This window comes from Lynx rufus, unplaced genomic scaffold (genome assembly GCF_022079265.1).
Source record: "Lynx rufus isolate CCGP_SWC_20201006 ecotype Redwood Valley unplaced genomic scaffold, mLynRuf1.p SCAF_12, whole genome shotgun sequence".
Lineage (NCBI taxonomy): Eukaryota > Metazoa > Chordata > Mammalia > Carnivora > Felidae > Lynx > Lynx rufus.
In genome coordinates this window covers 27,107,179-27,125,804 of record NW_025814826.1, presented here as the reverse complement: position 1 = coordinate 27,125,804, position 18,626 = coordinate 27,107,179, and positions in this window count along the sequence as shown.

Genomic DNA, 18,626 nt, shown 5'->3' with positions numbered 1-18,626 from the left:
CCTTACTTTTTGTTAAATAACATGAGAAAGTCATTGCAGACTAACTTCTTTATGTTTTTTTAAACTTTCAAAAATTTCATTTCTAGAAGAAATGAAATAGTGTGATAAGAAAGGATGGTTCCTGAAACACTTAGCCAGTTCATTAAACAAGAAAATAAAATCCTCAATAAAAGACCGATCCTCAATAAATATTGTATTTTGAAATGGTTCTGTTCTTAAAAGCTATCATACGGATGATCCTGTTCCTGTTTTGAATTAAGTGTATTACATTTCAATAAGGAAAATATGGACAAGTATCTGAAAATTTCTCTTGGATTTCTTGACCATTTAAATACCACACACAACATGTATAATTATCAACAAAAGGGACAAAACAATTTTGAGGTTCAATTTGACTGCATTACTTACTTTCTTTTTAAGTCAATGAGGGATTTATATTAGAAGAAAAATGAGGGGACGCAACCGAAAACAGGACTCTGAAGATAACATTGTTTTTCTTCTGGTTTCTCTTCTGTCTCTGAGTTTTGATATTCTTAATACTATATCTCATCCTTTACAACTATCTTCTTTTCTTAAAGCTATTGAGGAAATTGTTACATGGATAATCGGAGAATGGAAAATGATGAACCAGAAGGGACATAACATGTTCTGTCAGTAATCTATAATATCATGACTATTGAGAGGAAAATTAAGTAATAGTAACCAAAAATCTTAATTCAGTTAAAAAGAACTTTCTGTGGAGGTTCCTTCTACATTCTAAAAAATAACTGTGAATTTAACTATATCTCAGATTTGCTCAAGTTGTTAAGGCTTCATTTTTACTTTAGTTTCAGCTAACCTTCTTATTGTACATATGGAGATCTCCAATTAACTTAAAGCATATGCCACATAAGTAAAATAACTGTCATTTTGTACCTTTTTTAAGCTGAAAATGTATAAGGAAGTAAAATTTACCATAAATGATTAGTAGATTAGGAAGAGATTTCCTTAGATCCAGCTAAGACATGAAGTGTCTCTCTGGCCTATTTTGTGTATTTTCTATTTTTCATATATTTTTCCTTAAAGATACATGTTAATGATTCAAATCATAAATCAAAAGTACAAGATTAGATTCTTGGGCTTGTGATAAGTTCCTTAATCTCGCTTCCAAAATTCCCATTAAATTGTCAACAAACTATGAAAATGTGGGGGATAAATGTCCACACTGGCAAAGATAGTGAAAAAAAGAATATCACCCAAATACCAGAAAACTGGTGGAATTTCCACTAGGTATAATGTCAAAGGAAACATTTTGTACCAAATTAAATACCAAAAAAATCACAATTGACAGTTTTACACAATGTCACTTCTCCCCTTTCTTTGGAATACATAGTATTTAGGTAGGTACTAAGGGTACTTCATAGAATCCAAACGATCCCCTTAATTTAGAGAGTCTTTAACTGCACAATCTTCATTAAACAATATTTTGAATACTGTTACCTTAAGAAACAAAGAAATTAAGAAAACAGACATTACCAAAATGACTATCTTTTCATAATGTTTCTGCATGGCTGAATCCTCAAAAGGTAGCTACTAATATTTTTCCCTTTATCTGAGGCCACCCAAACATGAAGATTTCTTTGTGAAAATTTTGAGTGGAGATACACATTTATTATCAACAGAACCCAGTTCAATTCTTGTTTTCCATTTCAAGTCATTATTGACAAGTATATGGAATCAGTTTATTAAACTGTCTAAATTCAATGGTGTACAAACATGAAATGTATTGTTTTCCCTCACCGTACTTGTCACTATTCAAAAGTCATTCCTAGAGTGAATGTAGTTCATATATAGTTGTTGACAAAAAGGACACACTTCCTTTTAGGCATCTTTGTTTTCCAGGACTTACCCATTTGATACCATATTTTGCTTAGCCTGGGATTCTAGGAAGCCCCCTCATCTATCTTATTTCCTTCTTATGAAGAACAATGCAATTTTAACTTGTTTTTCCTTTCCCTGGTCTTTTTGCCTTTTTGCTTGTTGACAAGGTCCATAGCATACTGTGTAATGGTTGGGGGATAGCATAAACTGTTCAACCAATTCTTAATGAGTCCTATGAGAAATATTTGGCCCCAGTAGTTCTTTTACCACTTTAGTAGTTTATGTGGACTTCTTACTTGGCTTTGGCTTCTAACTGCCACTTCCATTGCAATAAGAAAGCTCTCATTCAATCTTTTTAGACATGGACATGCTTGCATAATTGAAAGATGCCACAATGCCATGAAAGTGTTCTACAACCAAAAGATGTAGAAGCAACAACATGCTACAAAGTCTTAGGGAAGCCATCAAAATGGAAATAATCCAACTAGGGAAAATTATTTTGAGATAAAAAATGTTTCTAAATTATAAACCGTGATGATGTGTCTGAGGAACCGTCAGACTGATGATAGAATAAAAATTACTCTGTTGGGGTTCCTAGGTGGCGCAGTCAGTTAAGCATCCAACTTCCGCTCAGGTCATAATCTCACAATTCGTGAGTTCGAGATTCTCTCTCTCTCCTTCTCTCTCTGCCCCTCCCCAATAGAGCTCTATCTCTCCCTCTCTCTCTTTCTCTCTCAAAAAATAAATAAAAAACTTTAAAAAATTACTTTGTTATTCACTTTACTGACAGGTGAAGTTTGTTTCTCTCTTCTTTTGATTCTAGGCAGTTTCTGTGCTGCCTGACCAACCAACACAGTGGTAGTGACACTGTGCCCATTTTTGGGTCCAGCCCTGAGAAATTGGTGACTTCTATTTCTTGATGCCTGTAACACTTGCCGTGTAAGAGATCCTACTGCCCTGAGGCTGCCATGCTGCAGAGACCATATGGAAAAACCACTTAGAGTAGTCTAGAGATTTCATGAAGAGAAAAACTTGCTTCACTAGCCCTCCAACCATTCTGGCTCTCAGCTCTTAAAAACATCTCCTAGGGAAGCCGGCATGGAACAGAGACAAATTGTCCCACCTAACCTGTCCAAATCGCAGATTCATGAGCATACTGATTGTTGATATTTTAAGACATTCCGTTTTTTGATTGTTTGAAAGACAGCAACACATAAGCAGAACAGACAGTATAGAAGGTAAAGTAACATGAAAAAGACAAACTCAGCAAATTCTCTAGGAAGAGAGAATTTAAAAATAATCTAATCATAAGAGAGAAAATTATAACTTTGATGGGATGATATAGAAAATCTAATTTATCAAACGTAGGAATTTGGGAGAGGAAACATACCCTGTTCTTATTTCTACATGATGTGACCACAAATTTGTGTACTTTTCTAGAATTGTCTTCATTTTATAAGTCATATCTGTTTCAGAAGAAGACAGCACATCTTCTGTTATATACACATGAAGAAAAATACAGAAACATGATAGAGAAACATTATTATATTTCTGTATATCTGTTACATTAAATGACAAAAGATAGGGGAAAATCTGAACAATAAAGTTGAAGGAAGTGATTGCTACCTTTAAACTTCCCAAATGTATGTGATGCTTTATTCTTTCCAAAAGCTCATACATTATTTTACAAACATTAATACTGCACAAGGCTAGAATATTTTAAGTTTCTAAATATAAGAAAGAAAAAATTATAAACATCATTCTTTAAACACATTATTAAAAATATATACCAAACTTAAAATAATGCTTACAGAATACTTAATGTATATCCCCTTTTTCCAACACTACCACAAGCCACATGGTATATGTATCCTCTAAAACACACTTTCACATCTGAATATTTATTTATTAAAAAAAATTATTGAAGGGGGCACCTGGGTGGCTCAGGCGGTAAGGTGTCCAACTTCAGCTCAGGTCATGATCTCGCAGTTTGTGAGTTCAAGCCCCTCATCAAGCCCCACATGGGGCTCCTCACTGACAGTGCAGAGCTTGCTTGGGATTCTTTCTCAGTCCCTCTGTCTGCTCCTCCCCAACTTGCATGTGCACACGCACATTCTCTCTCTCAAAATAAGTAAACTTAAAAAAAATTAAAGTGGTAGAATTTGGGGGGGAAATACATATCAAAATTTTGAGGAAAAATGCAAGATTGTACTCATTTATAAATAAATAACTTTAATAGCTACTTTAAAAATAAAGCATTAAAGTTTATAATAAAAATTTAAGTATTTTCATACCTATTTACTTTAAAATATGTTCTGCATATTTTTATTTTTAGTTTGAAATGATTGAAGAATGATATATGAAAGTAAATGAAATAAATATTCAGGTTCAGAGTTTTAAAAGTGAAAAATTAAATAAACCTACAAAAATAGTAAAAATGAAAAAAGTTGAAAATAAATATATTAACCAAGAAATAAAAATGGTCTCATACATAATTTGCCAATTTGGTCTTAAAACAATAAAATAGTACAAAAGTGCTGCCAGATAACTTTGAAAATAAGAATCAACATAAATATTGTAGCCTGGAAATAAACCTTGTATTTCAGAAATATTGTATTTAGTATTAGAGGCTCCCTAACACATGCAACTTAAGAATTCAGAATATTTCTAAAGAGCAGCAGCATGTGTGAGTTTCCTTGAGTCTCCAACTTTATCTACCCTCCAGTCCTACATAAAATCCAACACCGCTTCTGGTTTCTCCTTGGTAGCAACCCTCTATCCAGATGTAACCCAGAATCTTAGTCTCTGTGTACAGCCTATACTCAGAACTGCCAAATTTCCCAGAGATACTTGCAAATTGTTAGTTGGTTATTGGTTTTATTGTGTTTTTTTGTTGTTGTTGTTCTTTGGGGGTTTTTTGTTTGTTTGTTTTTGAGAGTTTCTCTATTCTCTGCTCTCTGGAAATGTGTTCCCTTCATTCTTTGTGCTTCCACAGCTCTCTGATAGCCTAATATAAGGTGGTTGTACTATATCGTTTTTTTCTCAGCTTTGTTAGTGGGAGGATTGACTCGCCATGGACTGCATCATTTTGCTTGAGAGTGAAAGTTCTCTCTCTTTTTAAAATTAGTCAATATTCTGTTTCACTACAGCTGCAGTTTTGGTCTTAAAGCAACCTGATAATAGTGAGAGAGAAAGAAGAGTACTCAAATGTTAATGTTTTCTTAGCTCGATTATACTACACATAAAACTTTTCCTGTCTCAAGTTAAGTTCTTTTTATTTTACATTTTTTTAATGTTTATTTATTTTTGAGAGAGAGAGAGAGTGAGCAGGGGAGGGGCAGAGAGAGACGGAGACACAGAATCTGAAGCAGGCTCCTGGCTGAGCTGTCAGCACAGAGCCTAATGTGGGCTCAAACCTGTCAACTACCAGATCACCATCTCAGCTGAAGTCAGACGCTTAACCGACTGAGCCTCCCAGGTGCCCCTCAAGTTACAAAGTTCTAATGCCCAGTAGTTTTGGCAAAAGAATTAGTTTCAAGTGGCACTATTTCTATCCTCGCGTAAGTCCAGCTTAGATGTTAATACCATTTCTGTTTACTAATTTAAGACTAAGTTATCTTTTGGAAGAATCTTTATTCCATAACTGATAACACCTCCACCTGGTTTGCAGAATGTCTCCACCATAAAACTGCTAAACTTCTATAAGTCCATATTAAGCATGTCTGCGTGCAGCCACAGACCCTTCAGGATTCAACATATGTAAGTTGTTTCCTCTTCCATCTCCTTTGTACACAAAGAACAACCAATTGCACAATCACACATTGTGACTTACTCATCTTCCCTTTTACCTTTTAGTTAAGGCAAAAAAAAGGAAGAACATAAAGCATTAGGCATTTCAATCATGTGCACATAAAGGATTCCAGGCAAATCACATAGTATGTGGCAGGAGTTTTGAAAAAATCAGCTTTTGCTCAAAAAATACCTTGTAGGACAACAACCTGCATAGCTAGAAGAGTCAAGATAAACTCTAAGCCCAACATAAAGTCAGAGGATAATGAAAATAAACAAAGGAGAATAGTGATTTAATATTCCTTCCCCAAGCAAGTATGAAACAAAGGTGAATTGTTGCATAGCATAAGGTAGGCAGAAATGAATCATAAGTTCAACTTCCCAAGAATAAGATAAAATGACATTTAAAGTATTTTAAAATGGAACATTGTGCATTGACTTTGAAGATATTATTCCAAAGTTCTAATAATAGAGCATAATCCATTTCATTTAGACTTCAGTTAAATGTGTTTTTGATGTAATAATACATTAACATAATATTCTAATATTTTAAATTATGACTTCAGGTCATGACTAATTAATCTATGGGGTTTTATTACACTCTTTTAAACCCTAGAAATAGTTGGTAAAAAGAAAAATGACGTTTTAATGACTATTTTAAAGCAGTTTAGTCTTTAAAAAGAAATCTGGCTCTAAAAGTTCAAAATTCAAATTAAAGCATGATTTAATGCTTAACTTCCTCCATTTGTTTGGACTAAGAATTGATAGGGACAGCTAAATAAGGGGGTGCAAAGAGGCTCATTTATATAGTAACACAATCTTTATATTGAGAATTTTTCTATTTTAGGGGAGTCATGAAAAGATGAAACAGTTTTTAATTTTTCTGGATCATAGAAGAATTGACATCTCTACCTGGAAATATTTTTGCATCTTCCTATGCCTAATGAATGTTAACAATTCAGAACTCTGCAAATTAAGAATCACGAACAAGAGTAATAAGTTTTTCTGGGATCAGTTCATTGGTGCAAAATGGGAATATATCTGAAGGCAAAAGGTGTATCGACAAACTTCCCAAATGAATGACTACAGTGATAGACCTAGGTACAACGTATTCTCCCTGGAGAACAAAAACTTCTACCACAGACTATGAGAAAGATACCAGATGCCAGGGTCATTTTGCTGACCTCTTAAGAGGAATGAGTCCTATAAAATTACAAGGAAGGACAAATTATGATTCCAGAATAATGCCATAACCTTTTTTAAAAAAATTTTTAATGTTTATTTATTTCTGAGAGAGAGAGAGAGACAGAGACAGAGAGACAAAGCGTGAGTGAGGGAGGAGCAGAGAGAGGGAGACACAGAATCCGAAGAAGGCTCCAGACTCCTAGCTGTCAGCACAGAGCCTGATGTGAGGCGCGAACCCATGAACTGTGAGATCATGACCCGAGCTGAAGTCGGACGCTTCATCAACTGAGCCACCCAGGCTCCCCAATAATGCCAAAATCTTAATGGAATTTATTCACTTGCTCATTCTTAAAAAAAATAAGGTCATAATTCATGAAGTTTTTTAGTTTATCTATAGCTTGGATTTTTATACCATCCTAGTTCCTGTTGATTAGTATTAAATTAAGTCAAGATAGATTTTAGGGGCACAGACAGTTAAGTCTTGGACTCATGATTTCAGTTCGGGTCATGATCTCGCAGTTTGTGAGGTGGAGCCTCATGTCAGGCTCTGGGCTGACAGCACAGAGCCTGCTTGGGATTTTCTCTCTCCTTTCTGTCCTTCCTCCTCTGTCCCACGCCCCACCCCCAGCCTTTCAAAATAAATACATCAACATTAAAAAAAAAAAGATTTTAAATACCATTTTGAATTAGGTACCCACTAATGTGTCAGCTCTGAGGTTGCCAAACTAGAGCCTGAGAGCAAAATGCAGCCTGCCATTTGCTTTTATATTACTCATGATCCAAGACTAGTTTTTATATCTTTGTAAAAAATGTTTATTTATTTATTTTGAGAGAGAGAGAGAGAGAGAGCACAAGCAGGGGAGAGGAAGAGATAACGAGGGAGAGAAAGGATCCCAAGCAGGCCCCACACTGGCAGTGTGGAACCCCAGACAGGGCTTGATTCTATGAATCCTGAGATCATGACCTAACTCTAAATCAAGAGTTCAGGGACTTAACTGACTGAGCCACCCAGGCATCCCAAGAGTGGTTTTTATATCTTTAAACAGTTGAAGAAAATCAAAAGAAGAATTAGATTTTGAGACACATAAAAATTAGACTAATATATGGAGCACCTGGGTGGCTCAGTGGGTTAAGCATCTGACTTCAGCTCAGGTCATGATCTCTCGGTCCATGGGTTCCAGCCCCACGTGGGGCTTTGTGCTGACAGCTCAGAGCCTGGAGACTGCTTCCGATTCTGTGTCTCCCTTTCTCTCTGCCTCTCCCCCATGCATGGTCTGAGCATGTTTTAATGCTTTAATAAGTGTTTAATGTTTTTAATAAACATTAAAAAATTAGATTAATATCAAATTTCAGAGTACATCTCAAAAGCTTCATTGACTCACAGAATTAAAACAGAAATTGTGAAGAGCCTGAGAATTTACCTTATTTACTGATACATGTTAAGATAATATTGTGGATGTACTGAGTTAAATAAAATAAATTGTGAAAATTAAATATACCTCTGTCTTTTAATAAGACTATTAGAAAGTTGTAAATTATATATATATATCTCATGTTAAATTTCTATTGGACAGAATTGCTTTTATGATCAGTCTTACTAATGATCTACCAGAGAGGTGCAAAAAGAGTTTTAGGTCTCTTTTAATAGGATTAACCAATGAATACAATAGCATAATTTTCAGATCCTACAAGATATAACATAGATATGACAAATCGATAAGTGATGATATCAGGAATATAAGGACCATCCAATTCAAAGCCCTTACTGCCCTCAATTCTCCCATTTCTTTTCCTTAAGAACTGACAATATTGCAAGATTTAATGGTTTTGGAAAAGATGAGTATAAAGCCTTTAGACAGTTCACACCCAGAAATCACCCAAAATATCCAATTATACTAATATTGCTTTATAAGTTGCAGAACACCGTCTTCCCAGAAAGTTTCACTCCAAAATTCAAATCTTCATGGAATAGAATTACAATGATAAAATTTAGGTGTGTGTCCTGAATTCCTGTTCACTCAAGTTTCCCTCCACCTATCTAGCCTCATGGGTGTTTGAGAGAATAATGTAGCTTAGCTTGAAGATAAGAATGTGAAGACACAGGTAAGCCAGAGTGTGAATGTGCTGAAGTTTTTCATCAGTGCTTCACTGTCATAAAAATCTATGGTTATTTTTTTAACTTGAAATTTAAAATTCAGTACTGAATCTTTTTGAGAATAGTTCTCAAATTATAAATTAATATGTGAACTTGAAAATAAGTAGATATGATTTATGATTCTCCATAAATAAAAATGTATTCCCTAATCTTTAAACAATCCACACGTAATTTAGTATTAACTTGAACCACATGAAGTTGCCAATTATGAAAATGGTAATTTCACATAGTTCAACATGATAGATTAAAAATATATGTATAATGGGTGTAACCGTTACTTCTGTTGAATTTCCACCAACAATATCTCTTCCGCTCTATTGTCATACCCTAGGTTTAAACCAACTCCAGACAGAGGTATCTAGAGAAAAAATAACTATATGATAGGAAGTTGGATCTGAATTATCTGAGAAAATCCTTCAATTATGCAGAAGAGAAGTTCAAATGGTTCGTTAATGATATTCTGAGGAGTAGCTGTCAGATTTTGTTTAGGATTTTCTATTGTAGAACAATTTGCCACACAGCCAGATTACATAGCCTCAGGAATTAGCTATTGAGTCAAGGGGATTTAAAGTCAACTTCTGTACTCATGCAATGAAATCAAATCTTGGGTTATCAGCTGATTATTGATAACCATCTTCAATGCTGCAGCTTTCTAAGTCAATGCCATTACATGGCATTTCAGACTGTGGGAGAGCTTTTTGTTTTAACAGATAGTTATGCATATATCAAACTCATCTTCCAAAAACCAGGAGGAGTTTTCTTTTGGATATTATCTGGAAGCCTGATAAAAAAGGCATATGTATTTGAAAACAACTGTAATTCTTACTTTGGACTATTAATTCATTCAACATCTATTGAACATATTTTAGCAATTGTACTGGATCTAGGAATAAAGAGATTATTTAAATCCTAATCTATGTCCTATAGAAATCACAGTTTAGTTGTGGGGAAAAGCCAGTGAACAGTATATAAGTGACAGTTTAAGCCATGGATATGAATACATTTTTTATTTGCCGTTCAAGTTCTTAAGAAATTTTTAAAATACACCTTTTCATTCTACAGTGGAGTTCATAAATGTTGTCTTTTCTGTTTGTCATGTCTAGAAGGAGTTGATCGGAACTAAGAATACAAGGATGTGGGTGAAATTATTGTAGTAGTAATATAAATGATGCATGTAATATAAATGATGATAGTTTAAAAATGGGTATGTATTTTAAGAGTTTAAGAAGTACTGTACTTCAAAGTACGCTAATATTTTTGAACTACAAATTTTTACTTGTATGGTTATGACTGTCTTTTGTTTTGATGATTGTATAGCCAGAAGGTAAATCATACCAACTAAGAATCCAAAAACCTAATACTGGGAAACAAATTATATATTTTCTAACCAGTGTAGAATTCTTTTTTTTTTTTCACCTGTGTATGGAGTTTGGTATGGGTAGTAAAATACAAACAGCAATATGATTGGAAGAAATTGTTTTTCAAGTTTGCATGGGTTTGTGTTTGTTTTTTTCTTTGTTTGTTTTGGGGGGCTGCTTTGTTCTTTTTTTTAATGAATTTTGCAGTTCATTGATCAAGTTTATCAACACAGATTTTGAAAACTACTGATGGCAGTGAAAATGCCATTAACACCTTGATCTGAAGACAAGTGAGCAGTGAGCTCGTGCTTGGATAATTTCTTTATTCCATGTATACCAAGGCCTCTTTGGAATGTCAGATTCTGAATGCTTACAATTTTATGACAAACTTACAGATGTTTCTGCCCAAGTTATTTCTCAGCTTCTTCATCTAAAACCGCTAGATTGTCTTTGTTGAAATTGAGCAGTTTTATCACCCTATTCCACTTAATAGTTTTGAGCAAAAAAATGGACAAAGCAATTGTGGGAAAATAATCTTTCACTATAATCATAAATGGAACAAAACCAAACCACTTTAAGGCTGATAGTATTCAAACTTAAGTGCTGTTAGAAACACAACAAACTAACTGACTTTTTTTAGTTATAGAAATCCTCCTGAAGAATTGAAGTTCAACTACTTCTAATCAGCTTTCTATCATGTTGAAATTTATAATTGCTAATATCTTCTGTGTTTGAGAATCAGTACGGAAAAGTTTGCTATGAAAAATTTTGGGAATATAAGACATTAAAATTGTTTTCAAGTCTTTAATCTCATAAGCAAAATCATATATCTCAATAAGCAGGGGTTTCATATATATATATATGAATATATACACACACACACAAAAGCTTGATATATATATATATATATATATAAAGTAGAAACTTTAAAATTGTTTTAGATTTTGAAAGTAGAAAACACATTTAAAAGTCTCTATGGTCATTGAATTTAACCAGGCGATTTCAGGTGGTTTAAAAAATATACAACTTCACACCTGCTGGATAATGGACCTAAACTTCATATTATAAGTCAATCAACTTTCTAAGATTTACAGACATTTCCTTATTGCTTTCAGGAGATAACATCATTCATGTATTGTGTTGTTTATTAGATTATGGGCAATGTAGGAATTTGAGACATTTTACTTTGAAAGTTAAATAAGCCAACTACCTCTGGTTAGTTAGCTTTTTACTCTAGTAGTTCCAAATATAGATGAGATGATATTTTAATCTTTTATTTTTTAGGTGCCACCTTATATGCCACCATTTCCTTAAGATCTTACCTAGCTCCCTTATTCAGAAGTTAGTGCTACTTTCTTTAATTCCACAAATTCTTCTTAAAATATTACCATGTGGCACTTTGCTAAGAACCAAGGATGTAAACATGAGAAACTCATAGTCCTCTACCCTCCCATAGGAAAGTACTTGTATTTTCTTTCGGCATTCAAGTTATTCTGTATTTCCCATTAGTGTCTAACAAAGGGCTCTTGTTTTATTCATCCCTTTCTCCCCAGCACCCAGGTAAATGCTCAACTCATAGATATATTTGATGAATGGAATTTTTGAAGTATATCCCTTTTCATAAAAATTTAATATCTTTTGCTTATTAAAGAGGATTGCTCTCTATTTTTCATGACTCAAATGGTTTTCTAATATGAGAGATTCGATGTAATCAGTATAAGAAAGAATGGTACAGAGGAAAAATAGGAATTCTGGCTGCCTACCTCTAAATTCCACTGTAACATAGACCATGTCTGTCTCTTCACACTATACACCACACAATGGCACAGAAACTGGCTCACAGTGCGTACTAACACTCGCTATTAGAAGCTCAGTCAGTTAATTGAGCAAGTGGGAGAATTATTGGTGGGCATGGTTCTCCACCCCATTACTTGATGTGTGATCTGGACTCTTTTGTTCCAACTCTACATGTCTGTTTCACTTTCTAGAAAACAGATTTAATCTTTGCAACAAGGTCAGGTGTGAAGATTACGTGCAAGAAATGTTTATAAAAATATTTGGTAAGCTATACATTGCTAAACAATTACATTAATATTAACTATGACCTTTGTTTTGTTTTGTTTTGTTTTGCATTGCCTTCTACAAAGAGAGAAACCAAACAAAATAAGTTCTTCTAATTTCTCCTGCACATATTTTAATGATGTCATAGGATATTCGGAGTTTCTTCTCTGCCATTTCTTCTGTAGTGTTATTGGTTTTGTTGAATCTCTGCCATCCAAATTATAGTTTTGAATGCTGACAGGTTTTCCAAATAGTTCACAAGGTAAATAACATCCAAAAGAATTTTCGATTTTAAGTCATTGTAGGGGGTTGGTAAATCTGAAAACATTTTTGGTGTATTTTTCTTAACTGGGAGGGAGAATTATCCTCATAGGAGTCTCAATAATTTTTAAAAATGCAGAAGTTTTAGTTTCATTATCATTTCTCAAGTTTTATCCGTACATTGAAATATATCACAACAAGCTGACTATTATATGAGAAGGTAATTATTGATTCACTGATTTGCCCTTCTTTTTAATGCTCTGTAAAATTCCCTGTTCATTAGGGTAAGTATGATCTAAAATTCTCATCATAATTATTTATTGACCTTGAAAAAAATCATGTATGTGCTTGTCCCATGTTTCCCTGTTTCCATAAAGTTATGAAATATAAGTGTTGTAGCATAAACCTGAATATCAATCCTAGACATGTTTTATGTCCTTACCTGCTCCTCATTGCCAAAGAGATACAAGAATGTTCACAGAGATAATTATGTTTAAAGTCATAAAAGATTACTAATATTTAGTACTATTTATTTTTTACCGTTAGAAGTCTGAGGGGCCCTCAATATTTACCAAATAAAAATTTAAATTTTATACATATCAAAAATATCACATATGGAGTGCCTAATAAGTCTCATAACTTTAATTACAAGTAGCAAATATAAATAACAAAAGGTCTTATTTTTGTGTGCAATGTCTATTTGTATTAAAGGAGAGAGTCTTTCTAATGCCCATACAGTACTTTTCTATATAAAGATACTTAAAACTTTCTGAGGCTTTAAGGGAAAGGCAATCTTTTATTAATGATTATCCATGAGTTACTGACAAATTAAAAACAAGTTTTATCTACTTTGTATTCTAGAAAATATGTCTTACTCTTCTAGTGCCAGATTTTTATTGAAGAATATTAGGTTAGTTTATACACAAACAAGAAAATTACAATGAAGATAATAAAAATCTGGCAAGGTTAGTAAAGTAATTGGAATTAACATTCAAAAAGTCTACCTAGGGTCTCATCAAACACAAATCCTTTTAATACAAAATTTTTACTGGTTTGAAAAATTCAAGTAATAACAGCCCTGTGGATTGAGGGCATTTGAAGGCAGAGATGGAATTTTTGCAGTTAATCTTATGTACGATTTGAATTTTTTGAATGCCGTAATAGAATCTCAGATTTTAGTGTGGAAATTTAGAGGCTCCTTATTTCCGGCCTCATAAGTCAAATTCAATAAAACCATTTCTTTATTGATGTATACTTATTTCTGACTGGGTCTTAGCAAATGTTCCTCGTGTGATACAATGCTAAAGGTTCAAGTTAAATAAATCATCCACTGAAGATAATTCCTTCCAAAACAGATTAAAGTCCCTCTGAATTGGAGACTCTATCTTTGCCAAGTTTACTCATCTTTTATTTAACAAATGTTTGTTGAGTTCCGGGCACTGTTCTAAGCACTGGAAAGCCAACAGTGAAGAAAATACACACACACACAAAAATCTCTGCCCTTATGGGACTTATGTTTTAGTGGAGGACACAGATAGTAAACAAATAAGTAAGTATGTGTAGCTTATGTTAGATAGTGATAGATATCCAAAAGAAAAATAAAGTAGGGAAAGGGAATAGGTAGTATCAGATATGTTTGTGAAATTTCGGAGTTGTATAGGAAAATACTCACTGAAATTTTATCATTAAGGTAAAGACCTGAAGGAAGTGAAGGAGGAAACCATTTGTTTCTCTGGAAAAAGAGAAGGCCAGCAATACAGAAGAGGCAGTGCAGAGGCCCAAAGCAGATGAGTGTGTAACAAAGGGTAGGAATAGCAAGAAGGCCAGTGTGACTGACATGGAAAAAATGAGAGGCCAGAGGAGTTCGGGGTTGGAAAAGTAAGGAGGTGATGGAAAAGCATGTAAAAGCTTCAGGTCATTGCTAAAAAAATTTTATCTCACTCTAAGATTGGTAGAAACCACTCAAGGATTTTAAGCAGGACTGATACGAACTTAAATTTAACCAGGGTTTTTTACATGACATGGTGCAACCAAAATGAAAGAAAGAAAGGAAGACAAGAAGGAGTACTAGGTAAATGGCTACTGAAATAATGCATAGAGGAGAGGAGAGGATAATGGCTCAGCCTGGGGTGAGAGCAAAACCAAAACGATTTGTTGAATGATTGAATGGAAAGTTTGAGAAAAAAAGGAGTGCCGTGAATGAGATGCAATGGAAGAATAAAAATACAAGGAAATGGATCAAGCAAATGGAAACATGGAAGTGCCCTTCACTGAGATGGAAAAGAATGTGGATCAATCTCTCTCATTTCTTGGCAAACATATTTTAAGTTTCCCTTTAAATACTGTTCTATGTCTCACAATGTTTGATGAATACTCTTAAAGATCATTCTGTTCTAGGTCATATTTTTTTCTTATGACTTCTTTTTTAACAAAATCATTACCTAATACTATATTATCTAATTTCTAGTGATAGGAGTTTTTCCAATTTCCTTTAGTTATTAGTTTTCAGTTTTACTGAGATATATGGTGTTGAGTTTTAAAATGTTTTAAGGATTATTTTTGCCCTGGCGTATGATAAAAGTTTGTGAAGCCCTGAAAAGAGTGTGTGTTTGGGTGTAGAGTGTATAATCATTTATTCAGTCATTTCTTAATTTGTACTTTGTCAGCCTTATCTATCAATTTTTGAAAGAGGTATATTCAACTCTTTAGCTAGGACTGCTAATTTACCTGTTAATCCTTGCAGTTCAGTCAGTCACATTCAGTATACCCAGAGACATTAACAGACTATTTCATTTATCAACGTTGTTCACTATTTTGAGTCTCTAGAAGGCAGAGACTGTGTTAGTCACTGAGACATTTGAAATAAGTAATACAAAGCCTGGATACAGAAAACCCTTACATCATCTTTGCTGAAGATTAGGACAATTGTCTATTAATGCAGAATTAATTTTAGAATATTTTCCCATGAGAATTATATACTTGAACTGATACTTCTGCATATTTTCCATAGTATCTTGTAATTGTCTAAAATATGCCTGTGCAAGCTGTGTGTGGGAACTAAGTAGATATCCATAACTTAATATCCTTAATTTAAATACATATATATATATATACATATAAAATACATATATATATATTTATTTATTGTGGGAATAGGTAGCCATATTGGAGTAAGGCAAGAATTCAAATATATATGCTCTACTTTATGTTCTTAAAGATTTTATTGGCACAAATACTAAGCAATGCTCCTAATTTATTTTTAACCTAATTTAACTAACCAGTTATAGGAAAATTTAATCTGTAGATATATTTTCATGATCTAAAAAGCTAAGTTTGATGATCTTAAGTAATCATTATCTTAATGAATGCCTGATTAGGTTAGACCTATAAAACAAGAAGATAAATGTTTTCATAAAATTCTAGAATCCACATATTAATTTTGTTTGTTTCAACTTTCTTATTTAAATTATAGTTAGTTAACATAAAGTATAATATTGATTTCAGGAGAATTTAGTGATTCATCACTTACATATAACATCCAATGCTCATCCCAACAAGTGCCCACCCACTTAGCCCATCCCCCCATCCACCTCCCCTCCAGCAACCCTCAGTTTGTTCTCTACATTCAAGTCTCTTATGATTTTCCTCCCTCTCTTTTTTTTCCCCCTTTCCCCTATGTTCATCTATTTGGTTTCTTAAATTCCACATATGAGTGAAATCGTAAGGATTTGTCTCTAACTGATTTATTTCGCTTAGCATAGTACACTCTAGCTCCAACCACGTTGTTGCAAACTGAAAGATTTTATTCCTTTGATGGCTGAGTAATATACATATACATATATATATAATATATATACACACATATTATATACCAATATATTATATATATACACATATTATATACCAATATATCATATATATATATATATATATATACACACACACACACACACACACACATACACACACATACCACATCTTCTTTATAAAAATAGACATTTGGGGTCTATATTAATTTGACTCTTTACTACTTGTAATCTTATTACCAATTAAGTTTCTTTTTAATTCTTGGTGTTGATTACCTTCCATCCCTATAATATTCAAAGATAAATTCAATTACATCCCTTCACAGATACATTTTTCTTTATAATCCAAAACAAAACATGGACTTGATCCTCATTTATTGAGCATCTACCATGTACCTTTGTGCATCCCACAACTAGGGTGTACAGAAAGAAATCAAATATGCCAATAACATATATATCAACACCAATAACATATAAAAATGTCAATAAATTATAAAAAGGCAGTTGCTATAGTAATTGCTATGAAGAAAATATACTTGGGAATAATAACATTAGAGAGTGATGAGGCTGTGGCTACCTTAGAGGGGCCCCTATGAGAGGAAAACATCTGACTTGAGACCATAGTGATGAGAAATAGGAGGTCATACAAATAGTTGGTGGATATTCTCATACTCTCTTTCACTGAAAATATTAAAATCTGACCCATTGAATTGCTATTTCAAAAAGTCAATATCACAAAGTTTATATATAGATTTATACTGAGTACAGTATTTTTAAAAAGTGGGGATTTAGTAGGACCACAAAGGTCCTAGAGATATCCATAATGTAATATATATATACATTATATATATTTATATTTATATATTTATATACATAATATATATTTATATATATTTCATTGTGGGAATAGGTGACCATATTGGAGAATAAGGCAAGAATTCAAATGCATATGCTCTACTTTATGTTCTTAAAGATTTAGTCATTTTATTGGCACAAGTCCTAAACAATGCTCCTAATTTATTTAAAATATTGCATGTATTAATATTTATCTGCCTTACTGATATTTATGAAATAACTTATTTAATCATAGCTGAGGAGAAAAAAAGAAAATGTTAACAGATTTATTTTAAAAGTCAAAAATTTGCATTGGTGGTATACTGGTGAGCATAGCTGCCTTCCAAAGTCTAAAACTTAAATTCTTCAAAAAAGTGCACCAATTTTTTTTCATACAACCTTATACTTAGTGTATGTCCTAAGAAAAACTCATGAATATGTTATTTGGGCTGGACTGTTTTGTCACCTTATTTCAAGTCCCCCCCCCTTTTTTCCCCTTTAAAACCTATTCTCAATACGAAGTATTAATTTCAGTATGACAATGGTGAATTATTTTTGCCTACTTATGGGAAAAATAAACAGTCTGTGCAAAACTTAAAAAAAAACACTTCATTGCTATAGCCATTTGCATCTGCAACTGAACTCTTTAGAGAACTTGCAATAAATTAGATTTCGCTTATGATGCTTTTTTGAGCTTCAGAAGGTTATCTACTGTGTGTTTCTCTTCAAAAATTCATTTCACTCAAACTTGTACTTCATCTTATTTTAACAAAGTCTCCTGCCTTCATCCTTTAAGGACATATAACAATAATCTGTTCAAATGACATTACCAGTATTAGAGGAAAGAAAAGCATAGCGACAGTCTATCAAAAAATACCTGTCTTCACTCCTTCTTATGGAAAGTACCAAAACATTTTAAGAATAGTACTGCCCTAATAGATAACAGAAAATGGAACGGGACTTTTGGAATCAGAAGTGGAAGAATATAAAAGATAACAAAACACAGTCTTCCTTTACTTCATTGCAACCTTCTTTTCTAAAATATCTGTTGTGGTGCCCATGTCTTGGAATAGTTATGCCTAGAAGTGATACTCAATGGTCCAATGGAAAAATTATTGTATAATTTCCCCTTTTCAGAGAGTCATAATATACACCTGTATTATGAAGACTCTAGAAGTTGTGCAATCAACAAATGTATTTTTCGTTGTTTAGTAGGGATTTCAAAGTATGTTTAAGACTAGAATATTTCTCTCTCTAACCCACCCACTCAACTGTGTACCCAATGACAACTCTTCAAGACAGCAGGCAGAAAACTCC